The sequence below is a fragment of the Pinus tabuliformis genome, chromosome 7 (genome assembly GCF_031772625.1).
Source record: "Pinus tabuliformis cultivar Carrire ecotype Pingquan chromosome 7, CPIR1, whole genome shotgun sequence".
Taxonomy (NCBI): Eukaryota; Viridiplantae; Streptophyta; class Pinopsida; order Pinales; family Pinaceae; genus Pinus; species Pinus tabuliformis.
The window spans coordinates 14,092,892-14,111,842 of NC_142293.1; the positions used below are offsets into that span (position 1 = coordinate 14,092,892).

Sequence of the window (18,951 nt, forward strand, 5' to 3'; positions counted from 1 at the left end):
GAGTTAATTTTATTAATGTCCACTCCAAGAAATCTGTTAACTTATGGAAATGGAAGACAAGATTTGATAAACGTGAGATTCATATTATTCAAATGATACACATATAAATACAATTTTATGAGCTTTGGTTTCATTTTCCAAGTGATGTCTTGTACTCCTTCATATTCACTTGTGTCCTTTTGCCTTCCTCTCAAGTGAATAACACAATTTTACATAATCCCTAAGCATTACGTTTCCAACATTCCCCCCTTAATCTAAAGGGGTGTATGTGAGTTTAAGGAGAGACCTGAAATATGGAGGTGGATAGAAACTAGTGGCTAGATGTGCTCTTGGAATATGGTTGTTCAAGGAAGACCACAAACCATAAGCTAAACTCTTTTATTGGTGGTAGTTTAAGGCTGATCACCAACTGGGGAACTTGGATTGAAACAATGCATGGAACAATTCAAAATCTGTGAAATGAAAGTGTTATATGATGATGATTTAAAAATGACTACAAATTGTTGAAATGGTTGTTTAAAAATGACCACAAACTATTGTTTGGTTGAAGCAGTAAGTCATCTACTAAGTGTGGTTTAAGAATGACCACAAAGAAAATGGTGAATTTTTTCTTGGGATGAACAAAAACCAAATCATTATGGAACATATCGTTCTAATGCCTCCTTTCTTCCCCTATTGTGTCATATTTGTACGTCCTTCAATCCTATCCCAAGTTGTTCTTAAGGGGGGATGTTAGGATATTTCGACACATAGGAAATAGTTATGTATAACTTGGTCTAGTGTAGAGTTAGGTAAAATGTGTTTCTTTACTATGTATTTTTGTAACTTACAATCCAACGATCACGATATGTTCTACACATGAAGTGATCCGACGGTTCATTCTCTCCTCGGTATTACCGAAACTTGATCTATGGCTTAGCACCCAATTGGTCCATGATCTCTATTTAAAGAGCATGGAGGGTCATTTGTAGGGTAACTGTTCATGAGAGAAGCTTATATAAATTTTCATTCTTTTATTAATAAATTGCCTGAAGTGGCCGGGTTGGCTCAGGTCGTGCACTATTTCCCTCTTTGAGAGTTTTAACCACGTCAAGCATATTGGTGTATTGATCTGCGATCCGTTTGTGAGCGGTGTCCTTTGGTGTTCTGTCTGAGGAACTTACCCTGTAAATTCCTACATGGTATCAAAGCTATTTGAGGACCACATCCGTTGGTAATCCAAATCTGAAGCCGGTACAACTGCATCCGATTGTCGTTTCCTAGATCTACTGTTTTTGATTGCTACTGCGCTATTGTGTTAGGAGCATCTGTTCCAGTGAGGAACCCCTTTCGTTTCATGCGAAAAGGTTTCCGATAGCCCTAGCTACGTCATTTTAAAGATCTGGAGGTATACAGTCTTTATTTGTAGTTCTAGCTATTCATCTATTTGTTTATTTCAGTTTATTTAGCTCTCTGTTTTTTATTACCAGATCTATACCTTTCATTTTTGCGTATGTTCTTTGCCCTGTGATTCTGTGTGATCTGGGCAAATCAGAAACAAAAAGGAAGGGTTTTTCTCATGCGTATGCTCTTTTCCGCCACACCTTAGTGTGATATCGGAAAATCAGGAAACATTGAGGAAAATATTTAGTTTCCGACTAAAGCTAACTTCAAGTCATAAGGTTTTTTTTTTGTTGTATGTCCGTGTTGGGTTTTGTGTTTTTTATTTTGTAGGCAAAAAATAGCTTTTTAAAGTAAGCACGCACCCCAAAGCTTCACTAACTAAAAAAAAACCACTTCCTCTTTTCCAAAAATTACTAACCTTTTAAACTAGCTTACTTGGTCCAAAGTTACTTTATGAAAAAAGAGGTCTTGAGTTCAAGTCTTTCTTTTTGTTGAGTTACTTTTTCAAAAAACACATGTAACTTATGTTTTAAAGTTACTTTATGTAAAAGTATTTTCACCCATTATAAAAAGTGAGTCACTGATAATTCTAAAGTCTCTTTATCTTTTATTTAAGTTACAATTTAGCGGGTAACTCATAAAGTACCATTGTAAAAGTGACTTTTACTTATTTATAAAAATGAGTCACATAATTTTTTATTTTTAAAGTGAGCTAATTAGATTAAGTTTGGAAGGGAGGTGGGGGGGGGGGATTTTTTTTAAATATAACATTATCATTCATTTCCGCACATTCACTCACTTCGTTGACATCTTGAACAACTTTTCTTCAAAAAGCCATAACTTCATCCGGAAGTCATTTTCAGAGCCGTTTTCTTTGAATCAGCCTAATTTTTCGAGATCTTTCCATTGGAACACTTAGTTTTAGCATCTACAGCTTCAGTTTCTGTTAAAATGGAAAGTCCATGCCAAGTTATTCTTGACAACACCAACTACTTCCAATTATTTTTTTTAAATATAACATTATCATTCATTTCCGCACATTCACTCACTTCGTCGACATCTTCAACAAATTTTCTTTAAAAAGCCATAAATTCATCTGGAATTGCTAAGTCACAGGACACATCCTCCAAGGTCTCGTGTCCCGTATTTTACGTGTCGGACATGAAAACGGCCCTAAAACATGTCGAAAACGTTTTTCATCGTGTCCTGTAAAATGTAAAACGTATTTGCTGGTTTTTGTCGTGTACTGCATCTGGAAAATGTGTATTCCATTGATAGAAAACGTTGCTTGCATAAGCTGCAATTTTTTTTGAAAGAAACAAATAATTTTTGAGTGGGGCAGCTTAATGATCAAGTCTAGGCCCTAGTATTGATATGCTATTCATGGTAATGTTAAATTCTTAAAGTAAAAGTGACATTCTCCTTAATCTTCATTTTCATCCTTTTACTTAAATTTTTAACATTACCATGAAATGATTCAGGATCTTTGAGAGTGGTTTCGGCCTCATTGGATTTCATATGGAGAAAGTAGAATTTTGATTTCATTCAAAATGCAGCAGACTTATTAGTTTTTCAGGATTGGGAGATTGTAATGTTTCCAGGTGACACCACCTGCCCGGGCTACCCCTGCCACCAGTAGAGGACGTGGTCTACCTCCTATAGCTCCTACTTCTAGTTCTTCAGCTTCTAAAGCATAGCAAACTCCACTGCCAACTCCACCAGCACCAGCATCTACATATAGAGGGAAAGGGAAAGCTGTGGCATTTTCTCGCAAGAGGGGCAGAGGAAATCAATAGGATTAGACTTTAGCTATTTTTTTATGTGTTTGTAAGTTGTACATGAACAATGAACATTGAATATTCAAGAATCAAGACCAAGCATATTACATTCTAATTTCTAAATAGAAAATTTTGATTCTATTTATTTTTTTAAAGTGAACTATGAACTTTGAGAAGTAATTATATTTTAATTTGATTAGATAAGCTGCAACCTACAATTTAATATGGATAAAAAACTATATTTCGGTATATATATATATATATATTTATTAAATATATATAAAACGTGTCCCTTGTGTCCTGTTTCCAGGTCACTGCGTTTCGTATTGAATACTCATATTTACGTGTCCTCCGTGTCTCGTGTCCTCGTGTCCTGTGACTTAGTGGAATTGTTTTCAGAGCCGTTTTTTTTGAATCAACCCAATTTTTCGAGATGTTTCCATTGGAACACTTAGTTTTAGCATCTACAACTTCAATTTCTGTTAAAATGGAAAGTCCATGCCAAGTTATTCTTGACAACACCAACTACTTCCAATGGTGGTCCTACATTGTGGATTTACTTAGAAGTAAAGGTCTTTACAAAATAGCCTCAGGTCAAGAAACCAAACCTCAAGATGAAGATGAGGCAGCCAAATGTGAAAATAAGCAAGATCAAGCACGTGGGTTGATAGGGATGTTTATTTCTCCAGACCTTAGATTCCATATCACAAAACTTGATATTCCTAATGAAGCAATGAAATAACTCACCAAAGTTCTTAATATTAAAAATGAAATGAGCCCATCAACTCGAAAATGAGTTGCTTACATTGGACTCCAATAATTTTTCATCCTTTGAAGATTTTTTGTCCAGGTTCAAGACCCTTAGACTTCTCTTGGAGGGTGTTAAGGTTAAGAAAGAAGATTGTAGCCTTATCTATTCCGTTCTTACTAAGTTGGGACCAGCCTATTTTGTGTTTGTTTCCACCTTCCATTCTATTAGAGAAGCCTTTATTTCTCAAGGACAAGACTACAAGTCCCCCTCTTTTGATGCCGTTTGTGATTCTTTAATAAGAGAACAAGAAAAACTCTTATATCTTGGTTTTCTTAAGCTTGGAAACTCTTCTAAGAACGCCTTAGCCGCCCAACAACAACCAAATTCAAAGAATCCTAAGAAGCAATAGCCTAAAAAGAATGGTCCTAAACCAAACAAGGGTCCTAAGCAATTTCAGTCTCAAAATGAAAAATCATTTCAACAAAATGACAAGGCAAATAAAAACAAAGGTAAGAACATTGATAGACATTGCCACTTTTGTAATCGAGATGGCCACCTAGAATCCAAATGCTTTAAGAAGATGGAAGCCTTGGAAGCAGCAATGAAGAAGCATAACATCCATTTGGAGCACTCTTCAACCCCAACTTCATCTTCAGGAATAACATTTTCTGCATGTTGTTGTTTAGCATCTCGGTCTGGTTATGCACTAATTGTATCTTCTTCTTCTCGTTCTCATGAGTGGCTCATTGATTCTGGAGCTTCTTATCACATGGCCACAAACAAATCCATGTTTTCTTCTTTAAATGATTGTAACATCAAAAATATATATGTTGGTGATTATAGATCTCTTAGTGTTGTAGGCACTGGAACTATTCATCTAGACAATGGTCAATTTAATGATGTATTATGTGTTCCAACCTTATCTTGTAACCTTTATCAGATAACTCATTCAGGTGAAGGTAAAATCGTTGAATTTTCACCTCACGATGTTGTAATTAAGGACCTAAGAGATCCTAGACAGATTTTAGCTACTGACATTGCTGATGATTCTACAAGGTTGTATAAGTTTAACAACTTTAGGTCATCAACTCTTCCCTCGATATTTTTTGCTCATAATGATGAAGTGAACAAACTTTGGCATGAGTGATTTGGTCACTTTAACAACTTTGGGTCATAAACATAAAGCTCGTCTTGTTGCTAAAGGTTTTTCACAGGTTGAAGGCATACACTGAAACCTTCTCCCCTCTTGCCAAAATGAACTCTATCCGCCTTGTTCTTTCCCTTGCTGCCTCGTTCAAATGGGAAGTCCATTAGATGGATGTTAAATCTGCCTTCTTGCATGGGGACTTGCATGAAGAAATCTACATGGAACAACCCATTGGCTTCATAAAAACAGACTCCAGCCTTGTATGTCGGCTTAAGAAATCCCTTTATGGTCTCAAGCAAGCTCCTCGAGCTTGGTATGCCAAAATGGATAGCTTTCTTTTAGAATTTGGCTTTTCTAGGTGTCATTCTGACAATACTGTCTACACCAAGAAAGTGGGAAAGTCTCTTATCATTCTTGTTCTTTATGTTGATGATCTTATCCTTACTGGTAGTGATCCCAACCTTATAAACCATCTGAAGTCCAGCCTTAAAAAGAAGTTTGAAATGACAGACTTTTTGCATTATCTTCTTGGTCTTTGAGTCTTGCAATCCAAGGAAGGTATTTCCCTTTCCCTGTCCAAGTATGCTTGTGATTCTTCTATGCCATTTTCACATGGAAGACTATAAGCCATCCCCTTCTCCCTTTAAGTCTGGAGCCAAACTTTCAGTCACTTGTACTTCCGCTAAAGTTGATGCTACCTTATACCGTAAACTTGTAGGAAAAATTTTGTATCTAACCCATACTCGTCCTGCCCTTTCCTTTGCTGTTGGCCTTATTGCTCTTTTTATGGAAAACCCACATGAAAGTCATTGCAACGTAGCTAAAATAATACTTTGTTATGTTCGAGGTACGCTTTAGTTTGGGATTCATTACAGTGCAGAAGCATCTCGTCTATTGGTTGGTTTCATTGATTCCGATTGGGCTGGTGACCCTGATGATCGAAAGTCTATTGTAGGTTATGTGTTCACTCTTGGTTCAGGACCTATTACATGGGCTTGCAAGAAACAAAGTGCCATTTCTCTTTCTTCAGTAGAAGCAGAGTATCGTGGTGCTGTAGAAGCTAGTAAGGAAGCCCTGTGGTTTCGTCAGTTCCTGTCAGAGTTTGGCTTTCAACAGCAACATTCGACTACACTTTGGTGTGATAATCAAGGTGCCATTCAACTATGCAAAGATTGAGTCCAACATCAGCACAACAAACACATTGAACTGCACATGCACTTCATCAGAAAACTCATTCATGACCATGTTCTTGAAGTGCAATATTGTTCAACAGATGATCAAGTTGTAGACATCTTTACAAAGGCTCTCACAGAGGCGAAGTTTACTAAACTTCGATTTATGGTTGGAGTTCAAGAATTTGTCACTAAGTGGGGATAGGCTCTAATGCCTCCTTCCTTCTATTGTGTCATATTTGTACATCTTTCAATCCTATCCCAAGTTGTTCTTAAGGGGGGATGTTAGGATATTCCAACACATAGGAAATAGTTAAGTATAACTTGGTCTAGTGTAGAGTTAGGTAAAGTGTGTTTTTTTACTATGTACATTTGTAACTTACAATCCGACGGTCACGATATATTTTAGACATGAAGTGATCCGACGGTTCATTCTCTCCTCGGTATTACCGACATTGATCCATGGCTTAACACCCGATTGGTCCATGATTTCTATTTAAAGTGCATGGAAGGTCATTTGTAGGGTAACCGTTCATGAGAGAAGCTTATGTAAATTTTCATTCTTTTATTAATAAATTGTTTGAAGTGGCCACGTTGGCTCAGGCTGTGGATTGTTTCCCTCTTTGAGGGTTTTAACCACGTCAAGAATACTGGTGAATTGATCTGTGATTTGTTTGTGAGCGGTGTCCTTTGGTGTTCTGTCTAAGGAACTTACCCTGTAAATTCCTACAAGCTTTGGCTATAGTTCGGACTATGTCTTTAGTTGACTCTGTTTCTAGGTTCTGGCTACTGGTTACGGCTCAGGCTTGCTTGATATGAATTTGAAACTTGAAGTTAACTGTCAACTGCCCCTTGTTAGATACAAGGTGAGAAGATGAAAATCTCTTCTCTACAAGATGTGTCAATACTCGAGAATGAATTCTTTGATATGACTGATGTATCTTCTTGGATGCTCAAGACCATTTCCAATAAACAATCCATCCAAGGTGAATCTTTGCTCTTGCAGGGTTTTCCTGATTGGAACATTTGTTAGAATGATGATTATGTTTTCCACAATGCTCACAAGGATGAAGATCAAAACATTGATCCTTCATGTGGCCAAGTCAATGACAATGTTGGTATTTAGGAATCTGATGTGGAAGTGAATCAAGTGAAGATGAGCTTTCTTGAAGAAACCCAACACTACGAAATTGGATTGGTTTAAAATGTGAAAAGTCACTTCCTTTTCACATCCAAGATTGGTTTTGTGCTTGTTGTTTATGTCTTCTTCCTAAGGTCTGAGGTTCGGCTTACGAAGTGCAAACGAAACTTCTTCATCTTCATTTGAATCTTCTCCTGAAGTGGCATCATAGATTTTTTGATGTGTTGGTTGTTGATAGGAGTATTTCTCAAATTAAAATAGAGAATTTCCCTAAACAAAGACTAGTTTAGAAAGTTGATTCCTTTGTTGCATCTCATCTAGTTGGCGCTGTGATTCAAATTGAAGAAACTCGATTTTATCTTGCGAATCTTGTAAACAAATTTTAGCATGAGTAAGAGTTGCTTTATCTATGGTAACTGTGTTGTCAACAATGGAAAATATTAGAGTACTTAGTACCTCTAATAGATCATCAATTCAAGCACTTTTATAACCATTCAAGTTTAACGAATGAAGGGTGTCAACTTCTACCGAAAATGCACCCGTTTACAAGGAAGTTCAACCAACTATCACTTTACAAGGTTTTTTCCTTTGACTTCATGTAGACATAATCCTCTTTTTTCAGGGCACCTTTTGAATGCCACATTCACCTACATTGAAAAATACATTGGAGCCGCACCACTTTTCCTCATAAAAGCAGAAATATCTCCTAGGCGTTGTGTCTCCCAGAGACAACCTTCGATTTCTTACAAGATTAGTGCCTGGGGACATCTAGATTTGTGTGTCTCAAATGATTTACAGGAAACTGGAGACATCACTTTTGTGCTATAGATACATATATTTATAGGAAATGGGTTGGTTCATTTATCCAAAGAAATAAGACATGGATTTCTGGTACTTCTTCATAGGTTCAGATCTCAGAAATATGCAATAAAATAATGGAGGCCGAGTATTTCAAGGGCTTACAACTTAATAAGCTTTTGCAAGGCAGATGAGAGAGGACAAAGAGAAGGAGCAACCCATCACATAGAGCATAAGGCTTCAAGACTTCTACACTTAACACATAGAGCTTGAGGCATTAAGGATTTCTATACTTATTTGAGTTACAAGCAGAAATAATGGATGAAGGAGGAGCTGAATACTATGATTCATGTGTTGCAGATTTAAAGATATGATTTCAATAGTCCACACAGGTATATGCATCAACAATATTGAGACAAGTGAATCTATGATATAATTACAAGCACTTGCATTCACATATCAATACAAATAAATCTGTGAGGAAGCTTGAAATATTTCTAGCTGCTATAATTTCATGAATATAGAGAAGAAATATGAACACAAAATGGGTTTTAATAGAGGAAACACATACTATAATTTTTGAAGAGGGAATCACCACCATTCCCTTGATATTTTGATTAATTTGTGTTACAAAGAGATACAATCTGAAATAGCATGTAGTGTTTTCTATAGAATTTCTGAACCTTTTCTAAGTCTTGCTTTCCCCTATTTATCTGGAGAGGGGAGCAAGAACATTCATTACAACAAAAATATCTATGGTCTAGATTCAGTTGTTGGGTCTACTAGCTGTATTACATGGCTATGTGGCCCAAAAATATTACAAAATTAAATGCCTCCTTGGAAGGAAAGCAGATTGGAGGACATCAAAATAAATATCAGTCAAAGAGAAGTATTAAACTGTCTTAGTTCCCATCCTAGTAATAACTTTTGTTACAAATTGCAGTTGGTTCACTGTATGGCCTCTCGTGCTGCTCAGCTGGCTCCCATCACTTCCGCTTTTACTACTCGAAGGCCTTCCTCTGTGGAGTAGGGGTTGGGTCAATTGTAAGTGCCCGTATTTGCGGTCCTTTGCTGTGTAGAGGGATGGGGCTCCATGCTGAGCCATTAATCTTCCTGAGTCTCGTGTATTGCTCCATTGCTGCGCCATGCTTCATTTAAGTCTTTCGCTGTCGATCCATCTACCCATTAAAACTTTGCTAGACACTATTGGAGCTTTGAAAAGCTTGGTGTCGTGTATTATGATGTAATAAGGATGACCTTTGAGTGCGGGATTTTAACATAGGAACACTGTGAAACAGGCGAGCTTGACTGCCCTTTAAGCCCTTATGCTTTCAGCCCCTTTGTGCTTCTTCCTTCATGTGATTGGGGGCTCGAACCAAGCGCTTAGCCCTTCGGGTGCTAAGGCTTTCAACTGCTGCTCGGGGGCCTTTTCCTTTATAATCTTGAAAAGCCTTTGATAGCCCCTTACATTGCATCGGTCGATATCCTGGACGCAAAAACCTTATGAAATATCGCATCCGGGGTCCTTTTTCTTTGTTACTTGGAATCCTGCATCCCGACGCTGAATGCACTTTTCCTTAAGTTTCTCCCCTAGGTAGTTGCAATCGCCAATATGTAGGATTACGTTATCGATTCCATGTGCCACCCTATGAGTGGTGACACATGTCATCCGGAAATGGCCCCATAAGATCCCTAAAAACGCTGAAACTGAGTGACACGTGTCATCTGCCACGTCAGAATTTGTACTGCCACATCATTTATGACGTCAACTGCCCTGTCAGATCTGAGGACCAATCATATGCCGCCACGTGGCTCATTGCAGGAGAGAGAAAAAGGCCTACCCGGCCTTGTTTTTGTAGGCATTTCCTTTGTTAATGAGTTTAGACCCTCCCGACAATTTTGCACTAAATTGTAATATCGCAAACCCGTAGCCCCTTTGTTCCTGCGATCGTCGATAATGTGGGGTTGCTAATTGCCGATATGCTGTACCACCACGTGGAGGAGAGAGAAAAGGGCGACCCTGCCTTGGTTTTACAATTCTTTTCCTTTGTATTTGGTTTTCGGCCTCCTGACGCTTTAACACTAAGACCCAGGCGATTCTTCGCCCTGCAATTCCTTAAGGATGGTCCATCAAGTATTGCGATGGCCATGTGGGATGTGGGACTGCTGTGACTGCGGGACTGCGAGGTCGTCGAGACACACGATGCGGGACTTGCAGGATGGCTGTGACTGCAGGACTGCGGGGTTGCCGAGATGTAAGATCCACTGTGCCTAGGGCCCCTAACCTTCGATAAACCTTACCACCACGTGGAGGAGAGAGAAAGGGCTCGCTCGTCCTTGTCTTTGCATGTAAAATGAAATCGGCCCCTCCCTCGCTATTAACACTATCGACGTATTCACCCCCCTGCAATTCCTTAAGAATGACCCATTGGTATTGCCGGGGCCATGTGGGGCTGCGAGATGTGGGATTTGCCCGCCACCGATTGCCGATAAGCCTATGAACTCTCGGGCCTGCCGATATGTCCGATATTCTGATGTGCGGGACTGCAGGGCTGCTAATATGTGGGATTGCGATGTGCGGGGCTTATTGTGCCCCGGGCCCCCAATATGTGATATTTTTAAGGCTTTCCAAGTGTGATCTTCAACATGCTCTAAATTTCGATCCAGAAGTCCATTTTTGGACTTCTATATACCGTTGGAAATCTCTTTTTGAGCACTAGGCAATGGAGAGAGTCTGATTAAGCTCTGAGATCTTTTGTGGCCTGGGGAAGTGGCTCCAAACTTCACTGCTCTTGGACAACCTTGACCAATTGAAACCCACAATGCAGTGAGTGACAATACTAGATGTCACGCATTGTAGTTGATAAATGAACCTAAGATCAGTTGGACATTAGATAAACCAATGCTCCCTGCGTGTTTTGTGACATGGACAAACCACCTTTCGTGGATCCCTATCTCTAGCGATGCAATTGTTGATTAAAACCTGTGGGTTTTGGTTTAATGGAAATTGTGCTTCCCAACAAGTGGTGTATCAATGCGTAGGTCGAGAGTTTGATACCTACCCAAGTTGTGCTAGAGGGGAATATTGTTGGACATTCGATAAAGCAACGTTCCCCTCGTGTATTGTGACATGGACTAACCGCCTTTTGTGGATCCTTATCTCTGGTGATGTGATCGCTGAGCAACACATGTGGGTTTTGGTCACATGGCAATTGTGATTCCCAACATTAAGATTCTAAAACAATTTTTTGATGACAACTTTATATCAAGGAACCAAATTGCTTCTATCAACAGTATCAATTTACTCCCCTAGAGCTCTTAGAAATCTTTGCATCCTTGATAACAAACTGCTTTCAATCTGATTCCCCTCCACAAATTTCAAATTCACAGGTTATATTTTAAGATAGTAGGTGGGGATTCATGCTTAATTTGGATATGCATTTTATGTCTCTTGGAAACAACTGTAGAAACCTGACATGCTAATTCCTGAACCTTTCGAGTTCATAGCTTTGCAATGGTTCCATATTCTTAGTGTTGAAATTTGTAACTAGGTTTGGTCTTCATAAATATATTTGAGATGTACTTATTAAAAGAATGAAGAAAATATTAGTATTATTATTAATATGACTTATTAAAGCATGGGTCCTCATGTTTTAGGTCAAAGTCCCCATTGAGGACTTCTAGGATTTATTCTCAGTCATTAGAGTCATTGTACATTTAAAGAGACCCTTCTTGGGCTTTCGGATCATGTGAAAATAATTATTTCTGAGTCAAAAATGAATTTAGTCTCCTCCACACCAAGTTGGCCTAAAGAATATCAAGTCGGCCTCAAGACAAGTAATTCAACCTCCCCAGAAGGATATAAATACAAGGAGCTCGAATTCATTTGAAGTATCTTATTTTCTCTCACATAGTCTGATCTTTGAAGCTGGAAGCTAGAAGAGTGCGAAATTGTTCAAGGGCTGGAAAAGGAGCTAGAAAGAAGTGCAAGTTTCTAGAGGAAGATAGAAAGGCACAAAATCGAAATTTTGGGACAAATTTCACTCAATTCCGAGGCGTATCAATGGAGATCGAAGTTCTCCATGTTTGGTCAAAGCTGTTGCTGCTACTGTTGTTGGGTAAAAGCTGCTGCTGATGCTGCCAGGTCGAAGTTGCTTGTGAAGGGTTGTCATTTGCAAGTAGGATTGAGTGCTAACTTGGTGTGGAGGGAATCTTTGTCTAGGTATAGAGTCTTGGATTATCTCCAAGAAACTATTGAAGGAAGAATTGTTGTCTGGGTTTTCCCTAGTTGTCCGCCTACCTCTGTTGTCCTTGTGTTATTGTTTTGGTAATTGCTTGATGAACTAAAAGATAAAGAAGAACATACAGATAAAAGAATCACAAGTAATTATCTATCTAAGAAAATCTTTCTGCTTTTCTGATTTTATAACATGGTATCAGAGCTAAGGTGAAGGAGGAAAAAGGCAGTGTTGAGTATCTACTAGAAGGAATCAAAAGGATTGATCTAGGGATCATATAAGGGGCTCTTATAAGAGAAGAAACTTTCTATCTTACAATGTCTAAAACATTAAAGAGTGAGAACAAGTTGGAAGGAGCATCAAACTACAGATCTTGGAAGAAGAGAATTGACCTCATTCTTGAAAAGAACAAGGTCGTGGATGTGGTCGGAGGGAAGGTGAAGAAACCTATCGAAGAATCCAGTGATGCAGACAAGGTGAAGTATAGGGAATTGGAAATATTGGCTATGACTCTAATGGTGGAAAACATTGAAGACAATCTTGTCCCATACATTTCCGATATTGACCATGCTCAAGAAATGTATGAAGCATTGACAATTTTATTTACTATAAAAAATATTGGTCAAGTAGCAAGCTTGAAGAACGAGTTAAGAACTGCTAAGACGACAAAGGATGATATTGTGGCTTCCTTCTTTGTAAGGATATCAAGGATTAGAGATGAACTTCAAGCCATAGATGAAATAGTACTGGAGAAGGAGCTAGTAATCATTGCACTATTGGGATTACCAACTACTTGGAATTCTTTTGCTTCAGGTCTCAATAGTTGGAAAGAAGCTCCCACCTTTGAACAATTGTTGAATGCTTGCACCCAAGAAGAAATGAGAATTTCCTTAGTATCAAACAACAAGGACGAAAAGGTGTCAAATGCATACTTCGACTCTCACAATAAGGGACACTCCAAGAAGTCAAGAGGGCCAAGAAAGAAGGTTGATATGTCCAAGATAGAATGCTACCAATGCCACAAGCTGGGTCACTATAGAAGTGACTGCCCTGACAATTCGAAGAACAAGTAAAGAAGCAGGTATCAAGCCAATGTAGCTAAAGAAGGATTTTCAAAGAAAGTTAAACCCGAAGAATTGGATTTAAGGGACTTACATTGCTAAGTCCTTTGATCTATGTTTTTGTTATTTTGATTTCTAGATTGTAGGTTTAACATTTTGGAAAAACAATTTTCATTTGTTCTTAAGGTTATAGGTATCCCTCAAGCGTGGAGGGAGCCCTCATCAACAACTAAAGATAAGTATCCTATTACCATTTTCATTTTTAGTTTTTCCTTACTTATCTAGTTTTGTTTGCATTAAATACTAATCACATGTCTACTCTTGTTTTCCTTGTTTAGGAAAACTTGTTGAAGACTCAAGAAAGAAGGCCTCACAAAAGCAAAGCATTGGAATTACAAGGTTTGTTAAGAAACAAGAGGTACGCTTTGAATTACAAGTTTTTCTCTCTCCATATTCCTTCTTGATAAGCTATTACTAACATCTTTGTGTCTAACTTTCCTGAATTTTAAAGATTCTTTATTGGGTGATTCATCATTAGATAAATCTACCCTCATATCTTTGATTGCTCTTGGGGAACCCTAGAAAGGTTCATTGTGAAAACCCTAACTTAAGGGTATGTCAATGATTATGTGTAAAACCCTAATATGCTTAGGGTTATTGTTAAATGAAAATCTCTGATGTTTTGATGATGCCATGTTTGGGGTTTTGGTATGGTTATGGAAACCCTAAGTTGTTAAGGGTTGAATGGTGATGTTTGAAATCCTGAACCTTTGAAGTATTAGGGTTTGCTATGTTTTGTATTGAAGCCCTAGATCCTTAGGGTTTGGTAAGGTGTATAAGCAAGGCCCTTATTATGTCTTAGAAATGAAATCTTTGATATGTGTGGTTGTCCGATCAAACCCTAGTATGATCAAGTTTGTTATATGTCTAACTCTTATTGATATTTGTGTAGTTGGGTTTGACTAACACATATTATGATATGCTTGTGATTGATAATGGAATCCTAGATGTATGAGTTTCTTTGTTTGTTGATGGTCATGAGTCCTAGGGTTTGGAACTAAGTTCTAGTTGAAGTTTGTTTCTCTAGGATGATAGTATTTGTGAATTCTAGGGTTTTGGAGTTAAACCTTAGTGGCAGTGAAAATATCTGATGATGAAAATGTGATAATTTGAGATTTGAGTAAGATTGTTGAAATTTGAGTTTTAGTTGTGATTGATGTTTGATTGAGAAAATCTAGTGTTTGCAACAAACCCTAGTGGAAGCTAGTCATGTTGAGCTGTAAGTGGTTTTGACTATTAAATCTCATGTATGAAATCTTGGGTTTGTATGAAATCCTAGTAGGAAGTCTAACATGTGAATTTTGAAGTTGTTAGATACTTTGTTTCTAGGGTTTGCTATATTTTGTAGAAGGGTATATCATACCTTTGGAAGAAACATTGAAACCCTAGATGTAATGAAAGTTGTTATGAAATGCTCAAAGTCTTGATGTATTAGTCTAGGTTTTATGAGAAACTAGTAAGAAGTTGAAGACTATGTGTCTCTTGTTTGTAATTAAGTTTGGGTATTTGATATATAAAGTTGAATGCCTTCGTGATTTTGATATGGCTAACTTCATGCTTCTATATATTTGGTTGTACTTGCTATCTAAGTTGTGCAGGTACATAATATTCAATGATGGTGAAGATGATGTGATAAGCATGATGTGAATGATCGTGATAACTCTGATGAGAAAGATGGAAGCCATGAAAGAATCTTCGATGTAGTAGAAAAAAAGTAAGACTCCCTAAATTAAGAGGGAGCTTGGATGAAATCTCCCTAGGTTAAGAGGGAATTTGAATGAAAGAAATCTCCCTAGATTAAGAGGGAGCTTGAATGAAAGAAATCTTCCTAGATTAAGAGGGATCACAGATGAAAGGAATCTCCCTGGTTGAGAGGGAGGTCAAGGGTTGCTGAGATAAGAACACTGGATCAATTTGTGGAATATGTTGTTCCACGAGAAGTAAGAAAGGAAGCTGTATGGTTGAGGAATCTTCTGTCAAGATTCATTGGAAAAGCTCTAAGTCCTACTGTGAAAAGTTGAGAAGCAACTCAAGTTGTTTGGAAGAACCCGAAGGTTTGTATCTATTTATGTACATTTGAAAGTTTGTTACTGTTTGTACATGTAAATCTCTCGGAAGTTTGATAGCATGCTTTTACATGCTTAGTATTGTCAATAATTTTGTTTGGAGAGATTTGTTGCTGATCTAATTGATCGGGGAGAATTTGTTACCTATTGAAATATTTGAGAAAATTGAGGCTTTGTGTGAGACATTGTCTGGGAGGACATCTGGCTGACACTTTGTGTTGATGTCTAGGTCCCAAAGTAGGGAGGGTGGCGTTGGTCATGGAGCTCTTGTTGATTTTGGGTAGCATCATATGTGCTCTAGCCTTGAAATTTGGAGGAGAGGCTAAGGCACATGAGATCTTCAAGACCCAGAAATCGTTTTGAGAAATTCCACCCGGATGAGGAGTTATTAAAATAATTAATATTTTTAATGGGTTCGTAAGTCTAAACTTAGAAAATAAAAATATTGATGGGTATTAGTAAAGATAAGGGTGAGAAACTTCTAAGAGACGAGGATCAAGTCTGTTTTAATCTTAGCCGTTGATTAGAGACTTAGTCTGGGTTGTTGATTCATCAATAGGAGAAGTATAAGAGAAGACTGGAGGATCATTTTGAAAAACACCGACAGATAATCAATATCTCAAGGAAAATCGATTCTCAAGAGAAGGAGATCGATTTCAGAGGGAGAGTTGGAAGGTGGAGGAAGAGGAGGGCATCAACAACAATCATTGATTGAGGAGGAGGTGACACAGGAACATTGAGAGACAACACAGAGGGAGACGCAATCCAGAGGAGAGACGTAGCCCCCAAGCATGCTGACATGGAGGGACACAGAGCCACTCAGAGCCACGCTGAGTAACGTAGAGGTGACACAGAAGTGGGAGACGGGTCTCCAAAGTGTCAGGAAGTTTCCAGGGGAAAGTCTCAGGTGTTTCTTTCAGTTTCTCTGTAAAATCATTCCTTGTAAAAGCAATTGTTGTTGAAGATTAATAAAACCCTCATCTGCTGCACCGATTTTCCTGCATTGGGTTTTTCCGAGGACAATTGTCCAAAAACAACTTTATTGATGTGATTGGTTCTTGTGTACGTAATTTCTTTGTGTAATTATGTGATAACTACAGTAGAATTTATTTTAATATCTGCTGAAAGGATTTTGTAAATAACTTATTGTGAAGAATAAGTAGGTGAAATAAATTAGTTGCTGCAGTAGAATTTTAGATTAGAAATTTTCACATGGTATCAGAGGAGAGATCCAACAACAGGAGAGAAGAATCGACTATGGGTCACGAGCATGATGCAGAGGCATAAACTCAAAGGGACTCACGCAGATTTCCAGAAGAAGGCACAAGGGACATAGATCACGATTATTCTATGTTAGCTTCCAGATTGGAAGAAGTCACTTGCTTAGCAAGCTCTGCCTCCTCTGAAGTTTGGTAGATAGATAGTGGAGTTTCCTGGCATATGACAAGAATTCGAGAATGTTTTTTCAGATTATCAGGAAGAAAGAATGAATGTTCAGATCACCATGGGAAATAAGGCAAAGTGTACCCCGGTAGGAAGAGGTATTGTAGTCTTTCAAACTGAAGCAGGAGAGTGGCTTTGAGCAAACAATGTGCTAGATGTGCCGGGATTGGGGATGAACTTACTCCCCGTATCTCAACTTCAAAACAAGGGCTATGACGTTTTCTTCATTAAGGAGAAAGTATATGTCAAACACCTGAGTTGGAAAAGGTAGACCCAGATTGGAATCAAAAGTAACATGCTATATAGATTACAGATAGAATCACCAATGGCATTGATAGGAAACAATGGAGATAAATATTTGAATGGCACAGGAGGATGGGACACTTACACATGGGGCTCTGAGAATTCTCAGGAAAACAGTATCAGCAGTCCCAGAACGAAGTACCGAACGAGATGATGTATGCAGAGGGTGCACTTTGGGCAAGTATGCCAAAGCAACCTTTTCCAGAAGTAACAATAGAGCTAAGAGTGTTCTAGGATTGATACACTCAGACATATGTGGACCGATGCCCATAAAAGCTCTTAGTGGTGCTGAATACTTCGTCACCTTCATGGATGACCATTCCAGGAAGACTTGGATCTACTTTCTGAAATCCAAGGATGAGGTTTTTGGTCGATTCAAGGAGTTCAAGGCTCTAGTGGAGAATCTGATAGGAAAGAAGATAAAATTGTTGTGCTCAGACAATGGTGGAGAGTATGTTGACAAGGACTTCATCGAGTTTTGCGCTAAGGAAGGCATCAGAAGGGAGTGGATAACTCCCTACAATTCGGAGCAGAATGGAGTAGCAAAAAGGAAAAATAGGAAAAACAGGACTATTGTGGAAGCAGCTAGGGCAATGCTGTATGATCAGGATATGCCCAAATTCTTGTGGGTAGAAGCATGCAACACGACAACTTATGTCCAGAACAGGACTCCGCATAGGGCATTGGGAAAAATCACTCTTGAAAGGGTCTTCACTGGGAAGACACCTGAAGTCAGCCATTTCAGGATATTTGGGAGTTTAGCGTATTGTCATATACCCGAAGAAAAGAGAAAGAATTAGATCAAACTGCTGAGAAAGGATATCTTGTGGGATATAGCGAGAATGCTAAGACATATAGAGTCTATCTTCCAGGGAGTAGGAAGGTATTAGTTCGGTGGGATGTAGAGTTCATGGAGGGCAGAGCTTTCAGGAAATCCCAAGAAATGCCTTCCGAGGAGCAGTCAAAAGACGATCTATTGGTCCAACCACTTCGAGTAGTAGGAACTAGTACCAGAAATTCTCCTAAAAGAAAGGCTTCAGAACTGGAGGAATCTCAGGAAGAGGAAGAGCTAATGGATGTACCCACTATCAGCGGAAGAACGAGCTGAGAACTCCGACAGATTCTACGTGATGCAGAGGACTTCATTGGTGCACCTAGGAATGATAAAAGGGAGTGAAGACAACTAGATAGATACTAGGCCCTAGTAGCTCAGGTTGGGGAACCTTTTAGTTTTCAGGAGGCCGTTCAACATCTAGTATGGTCAATGATATCTGGGAAGTGTTACCTAGGCCTCAGAACAGGTCAATGGTAGGTTCGAGATGGATCTACAAAGTCAAATATGCTACAGACGACAATGTGGAGAAGTACAAAGCCAGGTTTGTGGCTAAGGGGTATGCTCAGAAGGAAGGGATAGACTACAAAGAAACTTTCGCTCCAGTAGCCAGGTATACTTCTATTAGAACCATGATATCTCTTGCAACATAGATGGAGTGGGAGATTTACCAGATGGATGTCAAGACGACATTCATGAACGGGGTAATAGAAGAGGAAGGATACATTGAATAACCAAAGGGTTTTGAGGCACATGAGAAGAAATCTCATGTATGCAG

General features: G+C 38.6%; 1 protein-coding gene across 4 annotated transcripts in view; it reads left to right on the forward strand.

Moving 5' to 3' along the window:
* LOC149244898 (NEDD8-activating enzyme E1 regulatory subunit AXR1-like) overlaps nt 1–18,951 on the forward strand; it is a 303,335-nt gene that overhangs the window by 245,658 nt on the left and 38,726 nt on the right. The gene's annotated exons all lie outside the window — the stretch shown is intronic.